This window comes from Cynocephalus volans, chromosome 3 (assembly GCF_027409185.1).
Source record: "Cynocephalus volans isolate mCynVol1 chromosome 3, mCynVol1.pri, whole genome shotgun sequence".
NCBI classification, from domain to species: Eukaryota; Metazoa; Chordata; class Mammalia; order Dermoptera; family Cynocephalidae; genus Cynocephalus; species Cynocephalus volans.
In genome coordinates, this window is record NC_084462.1 from 12,562,551 (window position 1) to 12,579,499 (window position 16,949).

The 16,949-nt window shown below is 40.2% G+C and overlaps 1 pseudogene; it reads right to left on the reverse strand.

Annotated features, from left to right (window-relative positions):
* Positions 1-1,709: 1,709 nt before the first annotated feature.
* Positions 1,710-2,649, reverse strand: LOC134372429 (Y-box-binding protein 1-like; annotated as a pseudogene).
* Between the last annotated feature and the right edge of the window lie 14,300 nt (positions 2,650-16,949).

Genomic DNA, 16,949 nt, shown 5'->3' on the forward strand with positions numbered 1-16,949 from the left:
ACATAAACAGAAAAAGAAAGAAAGAAAGAAATTGACCCAACCTAGAGTCTTATTCTACATCTGAGAATTCTTCCATGAGAGAGACCGTTGGTTACTGTGCACTTAGGAAAACCTTCAGGCACATCTTTCTTCAATTTACAGTGATCTCAGGGATATTTATACAAAGGAGAAGGAGACATAGAAAAGAGAAAGAAATCCAAGCACAGCTTCATTCAGATTTGCCTTAAAAGCCCATAGAATTTGTCATCCCTTCCTCATTTTATCTGGGAAGAGGAGAATATTGTTTCAGGTACACGAGAGCCTCATATCCTTTATTTTTCCTTTGTATGCATTCACTGCTCTTCAGTGTCAGGACAGACAAACAAGATCTGTTTGAAAACATTTATAGAAAGCCTGCTTTGTTTCACATTTTCTCTACTCTTGAGGACCAGGAGCATAAGTCTTTATGAGAAATATAGAGGCTTGAGTTGTGAAATACATTTATACTTAAGGACATAAGGATTAACATATGAATGGGCACGTTTTGCTGCACACTTAAGACTCTGATTTTTAGAAGAAAATTATTTCTCCATGTTTGCTTACCTACTCAATACTCATGCTTTTTCTTGATCCCAATCTACTTGTTTCTTTTTCTTTGTTTTTCTGTGGGATGGGGAGAGTAGTGTAACTGTACACAATGTAATCCAGGGGAGTCCTAATTTTTCCCTCTGATTGTGGTTTCTCAGCTTCTTTACTTTTCCTAGCAGAGGCTTCTCCAAATCCACCTCAGCAATTTTTGAGAGGTCAAATTACAGCCAAAACTCAATGAAACACATAGCTAAATTAAGTTGATCATGATCAACTCAGAAGAACAAACATAAAGAAGGAACCTCATTTTTAGTTTCATAAAAGACAGTGTGAAGGCTCACTGTAAAGTGACTGGAATTTTACCACTCAACCTGCATGTGTATATGCAGGTCTGTGTGAGTTTCACCATTGTGGCCATGGACTTAGTCCCAGTTATGACGGACTAATTAATACCTTTAGTCAGGGTACTTTGGAAGTCCTCTTTTGGTATTCTTTTGGACATAGTTTTTGAGCTGCATGTGACAGTAATTACCTCACATTGAAAATATATTTTACAAAGGCCAGCCCGTGGCTCACTCGGGAGAGTGCGGTGCTGAGAACACCTAGGCCACGGGTTCAGATCCTATATGGGGATGGCCGGTTCGCTCACTGGATGAGCGTGGTGCTGACAACACCAAGTCAAAGGTTAAGATCCCCTTACCAGTCATCTTAAAAAAAAAAAAAAAAAAAAAAAAAAAAAAAAAAAAACATTAAAAATGAAGTTCTTAAAAATCTCAACTTGACCAAATACGAAACAATTTTAAAAACTTTTAAAGGTGTATTGAGAAAACCGAGCCTTTTTAAAAAAAACACGTTTGTCTTTACCAAAAAGAGACGTTTTAAGATAAAAATAACAACCCCATGCTGCATAAATAATGCAGATACTTCTGGTTATCTGGTCAACAGGCAAAAAGCAAGCACTTAAGGTCTTCGGCTCCAATCTTTTGTTCATTTCTTATTGCTGGAATTTTATATTCATTTCTTCTCGTAGGATGGTTAAGCCGGATGATGGCAGAGATGGTAATCCGGCTGCACTCAGCCCCGCCCCGCACGCAGCCCCGCCCCGCACGCAGCCCCGCCCCGCACTCAGCCCCGCCCCGCACTCAGCCCCGCCCCGCACTCAGCCCCGCCCTGCACTCAGCCCCGCCCTGCTCCGCCTTGGGAACTGAGGAGTCTCAGCTGGCGATCGGCTGCTTTTGTCTACTTGCCCTCTGTGGTTTAGGGTTTTCTGGGCATCTGCGTCGGTAGTTGAAGTTGCGGTGGCTGCTGACCTTGGGTCGCACCTCCTTGATTTTCCTTATCCTCTTCACCGCCGTCCTCTCTAGGCTGTCTCTGGCGAGGAGGCCCGGGCGGGATCGTGGTCTGTAACCCCCATGCACACATTCTGTCTCCCTGGTCTACCTCGTTCTCCGGCACCGCGGTTGTCAGCGCCCCCATGACGTCTCCCTGGTGGGTCGCAATGCTGTGGTCGACGCCCACAGGGTCCCCGCATGTAGGAAGGTGGGACCTTCGCCTGCGGTAGGGCCGCGTTGTTGGGCCTTCGGGAGCGCCCTCCGATCCCGGGTTCTTTTCCCCACTGTCACCGCTCTGGTCATTCTGCTGGTAACTGCCTGGAGGACGCCTACGGCGTGGACAGCGCGTGTAACGGTCACGGTGTGCTGCGTATTTACTGCCTTGAACGGAACTCCAGCCGGGCGTAACGTTTGCTGCCTCCGCGCCCTCTTCTCCTTCGGCGACGTCACTCTCCACAGCCTCTCCGTCTGCTGCACCGCGGAGGCCCTTCCTGGGGTTGTTCCTTATGGCGGTCTGGTGCACAAACGCATCTTCTTGGTGTCATGCCTGTTGATGAAACCATATCCGTTTCTTACATTGAACCATTTTACTGTTCCCAAAACCTTCGTTGTGATGACCTTGTCCCCTCTGGCAGGCGCCACCGATGTGAGGCCTCCCGGGCTACCGCTCCCTCCGCCGCTGCACGTGGCCACAGGCTGGGTACCGCGGCGCCGCGGGCGTGGGTGGCGGGGTCTCGGCCTCGCTGCTCATGGTTGCGGTGACGGTAACTGGTCCGGCCGCGGCAGCTGCGGCATCTCCCGGGCTGTGACGGTAACTAGGCCTGCGGCGGCGGGGGCTGGGGCGCTGCTCAGGGCTCTCTGGGGTCCGCTGTCCTCTCCCGCTACACATCGAACTCTTGTCCTTTTTATGTTATGTCTAGGACCGCTTCACCAAGTCTTAGGTCCTGAATAATTTTTGTGATGTTTTCTCCTAAAAGCTGTGTAGTTTTACCATTTACATTTGAATCTCTGATCTATGTTAATATTTATTTTGCTGCTCGAGGTTTAGATTGCGCTTCCTTGCTGTTGCCTATGGACATTTAATCATTCCAGCACCATTTGTTGAAAAGACTATCCTGCGGCTGTTGAATTGCTTTTACACTTTAGTCAAAAATCAGTTGGGCAGATTCATGTTGGTCTATTCCGTTGGTCCCTTAGTTTGAACCTCTGCTAATGCCACATTGTCTTGATTACTGCAGCTGTCTACAAAGTTTTTGAATTAGGTAAAGTGATTTCTCTCTCTTATTCTTTTTAAACATTGATTTAGCTTTCCATATCAACTTTTTCCATTGGCTTTTCATATCAGTTTTATCACATGCTCTATATTTATAAAACATATCTACAAAACATCTTGCTGGAATTTTGAGAGAAATTGGCTTGAACTTACAGATCATTTGGGAGAGAATTGACTTCTTTACTACGTTGGGCCTTTTAGTTCATGAATGTGATGTATTCTCTATTTATTTTAGATCCCCTTCTTATTCGTTTCATTAGTGTTTTGTAATTTTAGCTTATAGATCACGGACATATTTTGTTTAATTTTTATCTGGGTGCTTTTTGGGGGGCCACTGTATATGGTATTGAGTTTTTAATTTCAGTTTGTCGTGATTATTGCTATTATAGAGAAATAGAATTATGTTTTATATGTTGATCTTGTATATTATGACTTCACTGAAATCACTTAATTCTATTAGTATTTTTTGGTAGATTCTTCAGGAATTTCTTCATAAACAATAATGTTATTGGTAAATAGTGAACATCTTATTTCTTCCTAATCTATATCCCTTTTATTTCCTGTCTTTATTGCAGTAGCTGGAACTTCCAGTACAATGTTGAATAGAAACGGTGAAAGAAGACATACTTGCCTTGTTCTTGAACAAGTTTGGAGGAAAGTATTCGTTGTTGACCATTAAATATAACAGCTGTAGGTTTTTATATAGATGTTCTTTATCTAGTTTAGGAAGCTTTCCTTCTAAATTGGTGAGGACTTTTATTATAAATGGGTTTTGAATTCTGTCAAATAAAATAGTTTTAATCTTGTCAAATAAAATTGTTTTGTTTTGTTTTTTAATTGTGGCATTCCTTTTGCTAGGATTTTGTTGAGAAATTTTGTATCTAAAATCATGGGTGTTCTGTCCAGCCAAGTCCCCAGCTGGAGTTGCCCCAAAGTGCCTGCAGGGGAATTCCCACAAGGAACTGCCCCAAACAGTCCTGAGATGGGACCAATTTGGGTTCCAAAGAAGGAAGCACTGAATGCCAGGGTGTTTGATCCAAAGCAGGTATTAGGGAAACTCAGGTACAGAGGAGGCTGTAGTGTGACCTCACATGAGACAGCAAGAAAAGAGATGTGCTACCTGGGGATGTCTGCAACAATGGGTCGGTTTATAGAGATTATATGGAGGTTTAAGGAATTTGGCTTAGGGCTGGGGCTATTTTCTACATGTTTGTTGACATGTTTGATCTTTTAATGTTTTTGGCAACAACTTAAAGGGCTTTCTCAGTGGCTGGAAATGTTCAAGGCCCCGGCTTGGTTTCCAGCCTGTGGGGAAAAACGTGAAGCTGGCAGGGTCACAGACCGGTCAAGGTACTCTTTTTTTTCAGTCAGGACACAGAAAGAGAGGGGAATTGGGAGACCTTACAATGAGCAATATTGATCTGTAGTTTAATTTTTTTTTTTAATTCACTTTGTCTGATTTTGGAATCCTACTAATAGCAGCCTCCCAAAATCAATTGGGAAATGTCTCCCCTTCTCTTTTTTTCTGCGTGAGACTTTGTAGAATTTGTGTTATTCTTTAAATGATTGGTAGGATTTTGTGGTAAAAACCATTTGGGTCTGGAGATTTCTCTTTTGGATGCTTTTAATTACATATTTATTTGATTTGATAGGTATTCAGAGTATCTATTTCATATTGGGTGGGTTTTCATAGATAGTCCTTTTCAAGGAATTGTTCCATTTCATCTGAGTTTTCTAATTTAAATGTGTAGAATTATTTGAATTATTCTATTATTCTGTAGTTATATTTCTTGTGTTATTCAGATAGGAGATATATGTCTTCTATCTTTTTTACTCATTTTAGATGTTTATCAATCTTATTGAATATTTCAAAGAACTATCATTTTGTATTATTGATTTTCTCTGTTATTTTTTCCTCTCTTCTTTTGGTTTTATTTTCCTCTTTGTAATTTCTTGAGGTGGTGTATTAGTCTTTTTGTGTTTCTATAACAGAATACCTGAGACTGGGTAATTTATAACAAACAGAGGTTTGTTTGGCTTATGATTCTAGGACAGCTGCATCTGGCACGGGCCTCAGGCTGCTTCTCCTCATGGCAGAAAGTGGCAGCAGCTGGTGGGTACAAGCAGATCACATGGCAAGAGGAAGCAAGAGAGAGGAGGTTTCAGGGTCTTTTAAACAACCAGCTCTCCCGGGAACTAATAGAGTGAGATCTCACTCACTACCCCTCCTCCCCCAGGGAGAGCATTAATCCATTCATGAGGGATCCACCTCCATGACTCTAACAGCTCCCAACACTGCCACATTGGTGATCAGATTTCCACATGAGTTTTGGTGGGGACAACATATCCAAACTCTATCAATATTTTTTGGGTTCCATCCCATAAATTTCCATATGTTTTAATTACATTTTCATTTGGCTTAAATATTTCTTGATTCTTTTGAGAATTCCTCTGTGATCCATGGATTATTCAGAAGTATGCACTTTAATTTTCAAGTGTTTGGAATAGTCCTGTTATCTTTCTGCTTCTTATTTTTAGTTTCTCATTTAGTACAAGCACTGCTGTTTGTAATTTCAAAGCATTTACATTTGCTGGTTTGGTTTATGTCCATAACCAAAAAACCCATAAATAACATGCTTGTTGAATGTTCTATGGGTGCTTAAAAAGGATGCAGTTTCTGCTGTTGTTAGGTGGAGTGTTTTATAAATGTCTATGGATTCCATTCATTAATGGTGTTATTCAGATATTCTGTATCCTTATTTTGTGTCTAGTGTTTCTTTTCTTTTCTTTTTTAAAGATGACCAGTAAGGGGATCTTAACCCCTGACTTGGTGTTGTCAGCACCACGCTCTCCCAAGTGAACTATCTGGCCATCCCTATATAGGATCCAAACCCTTGGCCTTGGTGTTAGCAGCACCACACTCTCCCAAGCGAGCCACAGGCTGGCCAGTGTCTAGTGTTTCTATCAATTGATGAAAGAAGGGTGTTAAAGTTGCCAACTATAAACTGTAGAATTGTCTATTTTTCCTTTCAGTTCTGTCACCTTTTCCTTCATGTACTTCAATGTTCTCTTGTTTGGTGCATACACATTTATAATTGCTATATCTTCTTGGTGTATTGATCCTTTTATTGTAATGTAATGTCCCTCTTTTTCCCTATTAATTTTCTTGGCTTTGACATATACTTTCTCTGATATTAATATATCCACTAGTGCATTTTTAAAATTACATTTTCATGGCTTATCTTTGTCCATCCCTCTTTTTTTCAGCCTACCTATATCACTGTATTTGAAGTAAATTTACTGTAGACCGCATTTATTTGTGTCCTGCTTTTTTTTTTTTCCCCAAGAATCTCCATCTTTTAATTGGTATATTAGACCATTTATATTTAGAGTGGTTATTAACATATTGGGACTAAATCTATCATTTTCTCTTTGCTTTTGATTTTTTTCTCTGTTTCTTGTTTTCTTTCTTTTTTGGGGGGTGGGTGAGTGAGTGGGTTTTGTTTTCTTATCTGGGTACTTGGACAGTTTTTAGAATTCAATTTTGATTAATCTTCAATTTTTTTTAGTATATTTCTTTCCTTTCTTTTTAGTGGTTACTCTAGGTATTGAAATGTGTATATGTAACTTATCACAGTCTACTGGTTGTCAACATTTTAGCAATTTGAGTGACATGTAGAAACTTTACTTTTATTAGTTCCCTTTATACTTGCTATTCTTTTAATATATTTGTCTTAGCTGTTTACTGTTGATGAGTTGAGCACCATATTGAATGATGTTATACTTTTTGCTGCCAAATTGTTTTCCAAAATGGCTGTACCGTTTTTCATTCTCACTAGCGATGTATGGCAGCTCCAGTTGTTCAGCATCTTTCCAGCAGTTGGTATTATCTCTCTCTGTTGTTGTTATCACCCGTTAGTTTTATCAATTCTAGTTGGTGTGTAGAGGAATCTCATTGTGACTTTAAGTTGCATTGCTGAAATGACTACTGATACTGAGCCTCTTTTCATATGTTCATTGTTCTTTCATATATTTTTAGTTACTTGTCCAAATATTTTGCCCATTTAAATTTTTTTTCTTAACATTTAATGGTAAGAATTTGTTTTGCTTTATTTTCCTTTTTTTTTCTTAGTATTTTGAATACGAGTCCTTTGTCAGATACGTGTTTTGCAAATAGTTTCTGTCTTCAGCTTGTCTTTTTACTTTCCTAGCAGTGTCTTTGGAAGAGTAAATGTTTTTGATTTTGATGTAATCCAAAATATTTTTTCTTTTATGTGTTCTTTTGTGTCCTATCTATCTAATTAGACTTTCCCTAACCCAGTGTTACAAAGCTTTGACTTATGTTTTTTTTTTAGGCATTTTACAGTTTTAGTTCTTTCACTAAGGTCTAAGAACCCTTTTGAGTTCATGGTTATATATGGTCTGAGATAAGGGTTTCATATTAAATTTAAACATATTGACAGTTTATAAACATACAAGTCACTTTGGGGGCATACCTTTTAGAAATCAGTGCTTTCTTATACCAAAATGCATGTATACAAAGTTTATAACAATTTCATTATAACCAAGATCTGGAGATAATTCAGAAGATAGTTATCTGTAAAATGCTTAAGCAAATTGTGAAACAGTCATTAAATGGAAGAAAGCAGCAATTAAAACTGCTGCATTTATGCAACAACACAAATGAAGTTTTCAGGAAAAAAAAATGTGACTTGAGGCCTGCGCAGGCCCCAACCTGACCATGGTTCAGGGTTGCTAGTGCCTCATAGAGCAAAGTGGAGGGTTTGTCTTCTGGGAGGACAAAGTTGTCTTCTCTTCTGAAGAAGTCTCCTACATAGTTGGCTTTGGCATTTGCCAGGAATAGAAAGGCATGGATTGAGGCTTTATGCCTTATGGGTTTTCAGTTGAGGGTGAGAGAGAAGACAGTGATTGTAACCAGAAAATGCATAGTGGGGTGTAGTTACCTCCAGAACTCATCACTGTTAACTCAGCCTGGTTTCATGACAGTCATAGACTTGGATTTCTTATTAATAATAAAAAAATACAGTCCTGGGCCGAGCCCGTGGCGCACTCGGGAGAGTGCAGTGCTGGGAGCGCAGCGACGCTCCCACCTCGGGTTCGGATCCTATATAGGAATGGCCGGTGCACTCACTGGCTGAGTGCCGGTCATGAAAAAGACAAAAAAAAAAAAATACAGTCCTCCTGGACCTCCACCCCCCAAATACTTGAGTGGCAGTGACATGTCTGACACAAAGTAGTAAATATTGTAGAATTCTATTAATAAGTAGTTAACCAGGAAAACCTGACACATGGTAATAAAGGACAGAATAATGGTCATACATGTGCAGTATTAACTGAGAGAAGGCAAATTTGTACCTAAGAAGCTATTGGGAATGTTGTCTCTCTTTGCCCAGCTAGGGATGACATGGGAAATGCATGTATGTAGTCTTCCAGCTGTATACTTAAGATTTTTCCACTTAATCTCATTGACTTTGACATGTATGAAAAAGGAAAAAAAAGATTAATAAACTAATACTAATGCACTCAATCCCCCCTGCCTGCCCAATTAAAAAATGAAGAAAATCTTGGCATGCCCTGCATGAGCCTGCCAGATTTCAACTACCCTCCTACTCTGTCATTCAGAATTTTGGCTTTACTCAATTTTTTACTTTTCTTCAGTTTAACACCTTAAATATGTATCACTAACAGTAGCTATTATATTTTTGTCTGATTTTGAAATTTGTGTGAATGGAATAATCTGTAGGGATGCTTCTTTTTATTGCCTGGATATAATATTCTGTTACTTTTAAAGATTTTGTTTGTTTTTTTGTTTTGGTGGCTGGCTAGCTGGCTAGTATGAGGATCTGAACCCTTGATCTTGGTGTTACTTAAATATTTTTGAGATGAATGTTTATCTTTCTAATGATCATCCTTTCTAATATGTACATTAAATGGTATTCCTTTAGAATTCGTTAACTGCATCTCATGAAAATATATGCAGATGACATTATTTTTGGTGCATTGTAAAGTAAACCATAAAGTTGAATATGCTATAATAATTTAAAAACAATAAAATTATACTTGGAATAAAAGAGCTTGAGCACTTTAAGGGACCACAGATACTCCTTCAATGTAATGAGAATACTGAGATGCAGAAAAGTCAGGTGACTAGCACAGCTCATCTTCTAAGATAAGGACAGACCCCATCTATTTCTGCTAATTTGTTAGAATACTGCCCATTATACTACTTATAAAAGGCCTATCAAATTGGCATTGGGGATGTCATTATTTTGTGCAGAAAATATTCTCCAATTTTGATCATCTTTTCTTCATTATTTTGTGGCTTTATTTTCAAGCACGTCTTTAAAACTTTTCAAGTATCTTCTGCTACTGATACCTACCCTGATTGAATTCCCTGTTTTATTTAATTCTATGGAAGTTAAACAGATTTTTTATTGTTCTACATATTGTCAGTTTTCTTCATATTCAGTTTGTTCTAAAAGCAAATATTCTACAATTGGTGTCCGTGGTTCTATATGTATCTATCAGGCTAGATTTTTTCCATCTTGGTGTGTGAATCCAATAGAATCTTATTAATGTTATGCCTGCCTTTTATTTATTTCAATTATTTATTTTTTTGGTGGCTGGCAGATACAGAGATCAAAACCCTTGACCTTGGTGTATCTGAACCCTGGACCTTGGTGTTTAATGCTGTGCTCTAACCAATTGAGCTAACCGGCCAGCACCCTATGCCTGCCTTTTAAAACTCAATTACTGAGATACCTAATATTAAAGTATCCTGGTTCGTTTATATATTTAACTCTTTATTCTCATTTTATTAAAATTGTTGTTGCATGTAATTTGAGTTGATGTTAAAAGTTGTATACAAATTGTAAGGTATGTTTTCTTGCTGATGTTTTCTCCCTTATTTCTATTTTTCAGATACAAATACACATTATTGTGTGTTTGTGTTTAATAATTACATGGTATATATCTTCCAGACTTCAATTTCAAATATTTTTATGGCATTCTATTATATTTATTTATTTTTTAGTGGCTGGCCAGTACGATGGCATTATATTTTAGATGTGTAACTTATTAACTGATTATTACTAGATATTTTTTAACCCATCAAAAATTACTGGCTACTCGCTAAAGTCAAGAGTTCAGATCCCTGTACTGGCCGGCTGCCAAAACAAAAAGCCCCAAAACAAAAAAATTACTGGTTACTAATTCAAGCACTTATTTCATATTCATTTTATGTGATGGCTAAAATATTTTGGCTTAAATGCTTCCCGCCCCCCCGCTCTGGTGGCTGGTGGTAAGGGAAATCACCCTGGAACTTGGTGGTATCTAAAAAACTGAACTAAGTGGCCAGCCCCCTTAAATGTATCTTATTTTGTACTTATCTTTGCTTCAGTTCTGATTCTTATACTTTCTTTTAAAAATTTATAGTTTATTTGTATTCCTTTCTTTTAGTTTGAAATGCATATACTCACATTTCATTTGTTAGTCTTTAAGTTAAAAATGATCACACATGTCTTTAACACATCAGAATATAGAGTTGTGAATACCTTCATCCTCTTGGCAACATAAGGGATATTACTGAGAATTGAAGTTGAGGCACAGTTATTCTATTGTTCTACTCAACAAGGAGATATTATTTGTCTTGTACAGATAATGAGTAATTGTTTGATATTGAGATAATTCACAATAATCAGGATCTGCCTCTCCCTCTAATATCCTCCCCTTCTAACCCTCAGTGCAGGTAGACCCAGGTGCAAATACAAGGGTACTTCAAAAAGTTCATGGAAAAAATAGAATTAAAAGGTAATACAAATCTTTCCATGAACTTTCTGAAGTACTTTTTGATAATGAGATATTGTTTGTCTTATAAAGATAATGAGTAATTGTATTGATCCACAGATGCACTTCTCTCATTCCCTGTGTCACTGTAGACATTTCACCTACACTTTCCTTTGGCCTTACATATAAACTTTAGGGTTAGTTTTCTATTAAATTCCTCATTTTGGGGGCCAGCCCCGTGGCTCACTTGGGAGAGTGCGGCACTGGTAGTGCCAAGGCCATGGGTTCAGATCCTGTATAGGGATGGCCGGTGTGCTCACTGGCTGAGTATGGTGCAGACCACACCGTGCTGAGGGTTGCGATCCCCTTACCGGTCAAAAAAAAAAAAAACAATCTCATCTTTGACCGAATCTAGTCTCATTTCATGCTTTTTCTTGAAAACTACTATTTTGCATAGAAATCTAGGTTGGTAGTTATTTATTTGGCAATTTCACCATGTCATTCCACTATGTCCCCAACCCACTATATATTGGATGTAAGTGGAACAGTTTATATTGTATTTATAGTTTTCCAGTGCTACAGGAACAGTACTTGAACCTGATGCAAAGAATAATACATCCTAGAGACTGTAACAGTGAGATGGGCTGTGATTGAATGGGATTTTGAGTTGTTGGAATAATGAAGGTGTGACAATGTAGAATGCATAGGAGAAATAATAAAATACTTGTATATATCAGGTGACTAAATTGATGGATTGTGCCATCAACTGGCTAGGTGCTTACCAATTCCATTTTCTCTTTCTGGTCACTCAGGAGGACAGCATGTTCAATTCCCCCCCTACACTTAATTTGGGACCATATGAATGGGTTGTGGCCAATGGAGTATAGGCAGAAGTGATTGTGAAATGGTCTTGTTTTCTCATTTGTGCACCAGTCTGGGGATGTCCTCAGTGGTTCCAGATTTTACAGTTTCCCGGGATTTAGTGTGCCCTTGGGGGCTGTAGTTTCAGGTGATGGTGTTTTGATGAGGGCAGGATCTGATGGCCTGAAGTCTCTGAGCTTCAGGCTGGGCAATCTCATGATTACATCGAGGGTACTTCAAAAAGTTCATGGAAAGATTTGTATTATTTTTTAATTCTATTTTTCCATGAACTTTTTGAAGTACCCTCATATTTACAACCAGGTCTACCCGCAGTGAGGGTTAGAAGGGGAGGATATTAGAGGAAGGGGCAGGTCCTAATTACTGTGAATTAGAGATGAATAAGGATATGCCATTTTACATCATAAAATTGAAACTATGTCAATTCCACTCTCTACTTAGGCCTGAGGGCAGTTAGTCCTGATGTTTCCAAGATTTGAATCTTGTGGTCTGTAATAATAATGCATGTCTTGAGCAACATGCCTACCCATAGCTTAAGAAACCCTCTTGTTGGGTTGTTTAAGAAATAACTCAGGGCCGGCCCGTGGCTCACTTGGGAGAGTGCGGTGCTGATAACACCAAGGCCCTGGGTTCGGATCCCATATAGGGATGGCCAGTTAGCTCACTGGCTGAGTGTGGTGCTGACAACACCAAGTCAAGGGTTAAGATCCCCTTACCGGTCATCTTTTAAAAAAAAAAAAAAAAGAAAGAAATAACTCAGTCAGTCAAATAGTACAAATGTGTGCTTTCATGTAAAACTTTTAGTATCTATAAGGCTAGTTGCTGAGTCAGAGAGTCATTGTATTTTGTTTTGATGAATAATGCCAAGTATCCTGCAAAGAGGTGTTCCTGACTTAGCCTTCCACAGAGTATATGTGAAAGCATTGTGATGTTAATGCCCATGACAACAATAACTGTAGTTTTTCTCTTTTTTTCAAATTATTTTTTATCTTCGGCAATAATAGTTTTTATTTATTTAGCACTATGTGATAATCACTTCCACCACCCCCTCCCCCATCCCCCCCCCTTTCTTTATGGCTGGCTGGTACAATAAGCATTTTTTATGTAAATGTCCATGGGGAGTGAAATAGTATTTACCGTTCTAGTTTTGGTAGAGCTGTGGTTCTCAAACATGGGTGAACACCAGATCCCTTGGAGGGTTTGTTAAAGCAGCGTGTCCTGCCCACATACCCGGTTTCTGATTCAGTAGCCTGCCACAGAACTTGCATGTCTTAGCAGTGCCCGGGTTATGCGGATGCTACTGGTCCAGGGAGTACAACAATGTCACCGAATTACACGAATATTTGCTAATGATACTGCCCGACGGTCCCTAAAGCGAAGTATTACATTTATTTTTCGTATTAAATCTCAGTCCTCAGCTCACAGAGAGGTGAAGCAGCTCGCCCAGGGTCATACAGGTAATAAGGCCAAAGAATGGAGTCTTCAGTGACTCCAATGGCCACAGAAATTTGGGCACTTTTCTTTAAGAGGAAGCGAAGCCTGACCCCTATGGTTGGAACCCTAGGACTTTATTTCCCCTGTACGCCGCGGTGCCGCTTGGCCGTTGCCACGGAGAACCGAACAGGTGCACGCACCTGGGCACCTACAGAGCGTAAATTACGTTACCCAGAACCCTATTCCTTGCACTTCCGCACGGAGAGCTGGGCCAGTGATGGCCAAGGAGACGGGAGTTCCCTGCCGCGTCAGGGTGGGACTTCTGGCCTCGCTGGGGGAGAACTTTTTTCTTGGTTTGACACGGCCCACGTGGACTGGAACGCTACGCGGGCGCCACTTCTCCGGGACCAAGCAAGTAAGGAGTGTGACTAAGAAGAGGACGCACCTCCGTGCGTTACACAAGCTGTGACCTCCCAGCACCGGCTCATTCCTCCTGGGACTTGGGGTCCTGGACTGTGGGACAGGCAGGCTTGCGCCTCCTGTTTGCCGGCTCCATCTTAGGACCGCACAGTCTACGGCGCCTCTGCTCCCTTGCTCGGTCGCCACAGCCCGCGAAGGCGGCATCCTGAGCCTTATGAGCATTTTGCATCTTTTTGCGGTGAGGCTGGGAGTGTGACAATGCAGCCCGAGGTGACCCTGCCCAAGGAAGGGCTAGGGTGGTTGGCTGACCTCTTGGGACCTGCCCTGGTTGCCCGCCTCTCACGACTACGCTGTGCCCACTGGGTCACATAGCGGTGGCAGCAGCACTGATGAACCTTGCACAGGTGAAGGGAGAATCACTGGGGGCCTCACCCTCTTAGACTATCATGGTCACCACTACAACTTGTAGCAGATGGTGGTGTTCTGGACTCTAACTTTCCTTCTCCCTGTTCTTGGTACCCGAGTCCTTGGAAGTCGTCACTTCTGGCTCCAGTTCCAGAGTCCAGGCCAAAGGATAGGTTCCCATTATTGACAACCAATGGGATGACGTGAGTGGAAGGATGTCCCAGTCAAGGGAACAGGGGTGTGTGAATACGTGGAGGTGAGACTGAGTTGGAAGTGATCAGGGTCTCCATTCTATCTTGTGGGAACAGAAAACAGTGGGACAGAAGTCATGCCTGGAATGGCAGCCTGAGGAGCTGGGCATCTTCTAAAAACTTGGAGCAGATGACAGAGATAACTTGAAAGATTTCATTCATCAGGTTTCCTTCGGCTACAAAGTTTAGATTGGAAATAAGGGAGGTGGTAGGGAGACCAGAGAGAAGGGTGAACTGATAGGCTTAAGACCGTAGTACTGGGGACTTACTGGGGAAAGGCTGAGCTAAGGAATGGTTGTATTTGGGAGGCGTGATCTAGATGACACCAAAACTGGCTGACAAAAGAACATTTGGAGCCTTGTCAGAACCAGAGCCTAGATGACACCTGTCTGCCCTCCTGCATAGTTCTCTAAACTGGACATAGTGATCAGAGAGGGACATAGTAGAGAGGGAAGGCAGTAGTGGTGCCAAGGCTTGATATGTCCTCTGATTTGGAAGGATGGAAAGGAGAGGGACCAGGAAGTGGGTATGTAAGTGGATGGACTGGGAGCCAGGTGGAGGGTTCTCAGGAGATACTGCTTGTGAGGTCAACCGTCCCCATCATGGCAGGGTTGTGTGACCTTTGAGGATGTGTTTGTATATTTCTCCCGGGACGTGAGAACTCCAGAGAAGGCTCAGAGATCTCATGTACCCATGATGTGATACTGGGTAACTGTGCACTTGTGGCCACACTGGGTATGACCCTACTTTAGTTTTCTGTTGCTATATGGCAAACTATCCCAAAGTTTAGTGGATTGAAAGGACAAAAATTTATTATCTCAGTTTCTGTGGGTCAACAATCAGGCACATCCTACTTGAGTATCTCTAATTCAAGTTCTTTCATGCCTACACTATCAGGCTGTCCTGCAGGGCTGCTGTCTTATCTAAAGGCTTGATTGGAGGAGAATCTCCTTCTAAATTTATGCACATGAGCATGAAGCTGTTGGACTGAATTAATCTGTTTATTGCTGGCTATTGGCAGAGCCTTCCTTCAGTTTCTTGTCACGTTGTCTTCTCTATAAGCAGGTCATGATAAGACATGAGGGTGAACAAGAGACTGCATCCAAGATGGACTGGTATTTTTGTAACATATTCTCAGAAGTAGCATCCTATCATTATTGCTATGTTGTTCATTAGAAAAGAGTTTTTTATAGGTCTAGCCCACACTTAGCTGGAGGGGCTTAACAAGGATGTAGATAACAAGGAGTGGGTATAATTCCTAACTGGACTGGGAATTTATCAAAATCTCAGCAAGACGTTTTGTAAATATAGACAAGCACATGATAAAATTTATATGGAAGCCAAAGGAAAAAATTGATAGGGAAAACAATTTTTAAAAAGAAGTAAAAGGAGGGAGAAATCACTTTACCCAATTTTAGGGGCTGGCCGTTTAGCTCAGTTGGTTAGAGCATGGTGCTGATAACACTAAGGTCCAGGATTCCATCCCTGTACCAGCCAGCCAGCAAAAAAAAAAAAAAAAAAAAAAAGCCAAACACTTTACCCAATTTTAAAATTTAGTCGATAATTACATTAACCAAGATAAGAGTATTGTTGGCAAAGGTTTAGGCAGATCAATGTAATAATATAGGGAACCTCAAAACAGGCCAACATGATATGCCCAACTGATACTTGACTAAGTTGTAAAAGCAGTTCAATAGAGGCAGGATAGTCTATTCAACAAATGTTACTGGAACAACTAAGCATCCATTGTCAACAACAAAAGAGACTAAACCCAAGCCTCAAATGGTAATACAAAAATTAACATGATTCAGTGATTCAAATGTAAAAGGTAAAACTATAAATCTTTTAGGACAAATCAAAACAATATACTCAGGACATAAAATTTGGTGAAGAGTTCTTAGACATAACATGGAAAGGACAAAGAGTTGCCTTTACAATAATGACATTGGTTACAACACAAAATGGCTTTGCCTTCGGTGGCAATGCAAACTACATATGTTGTCATTTAAGTTTCTGAGGAGTGTTCAGAGTGAATACATGATTCTTTTTATATCTTTCTGAAAAATATATCTTTAATGTGAAGTAATACTATCACATGTAGCTCAAAAACTAGCTTCAAATAGAATACCATCAGAAGAATTCCCAAATACCCTGACTAAAGGTATTAGTCATTATAACCGGGACTAAGTCCATGGCAACAATTGTGAAACTCACATGTACCTGCATATACACATGCAGGTTGACTGGTAAAATTAGTCACTTCACAGTGAATCTTCACACTTTTATGAAACTAAAAATGAGGTTCCTTCTGTTTGTTTTTCTGAATTTATCATGATCTTTAACTTAATTTAGCTATGTGTTTCATTGTGTTTTGGCTCTAATTTGACCTTTACAAAATTGTTGAGTAAAGAAGCTGAAAAACCACAGAGGGAAAAATTAGGACTCCCCTGGGTTACACTGTGTACAGTTACAGTACCATCCCCATCCCACAAGAAAAGAAATAAACAAGTAGATCGGGATCTAGAAAAAGCATGGGTATGAGTGGGTAAACAAACGTGGAGAAACAGTTTGCTTCTAAAAATC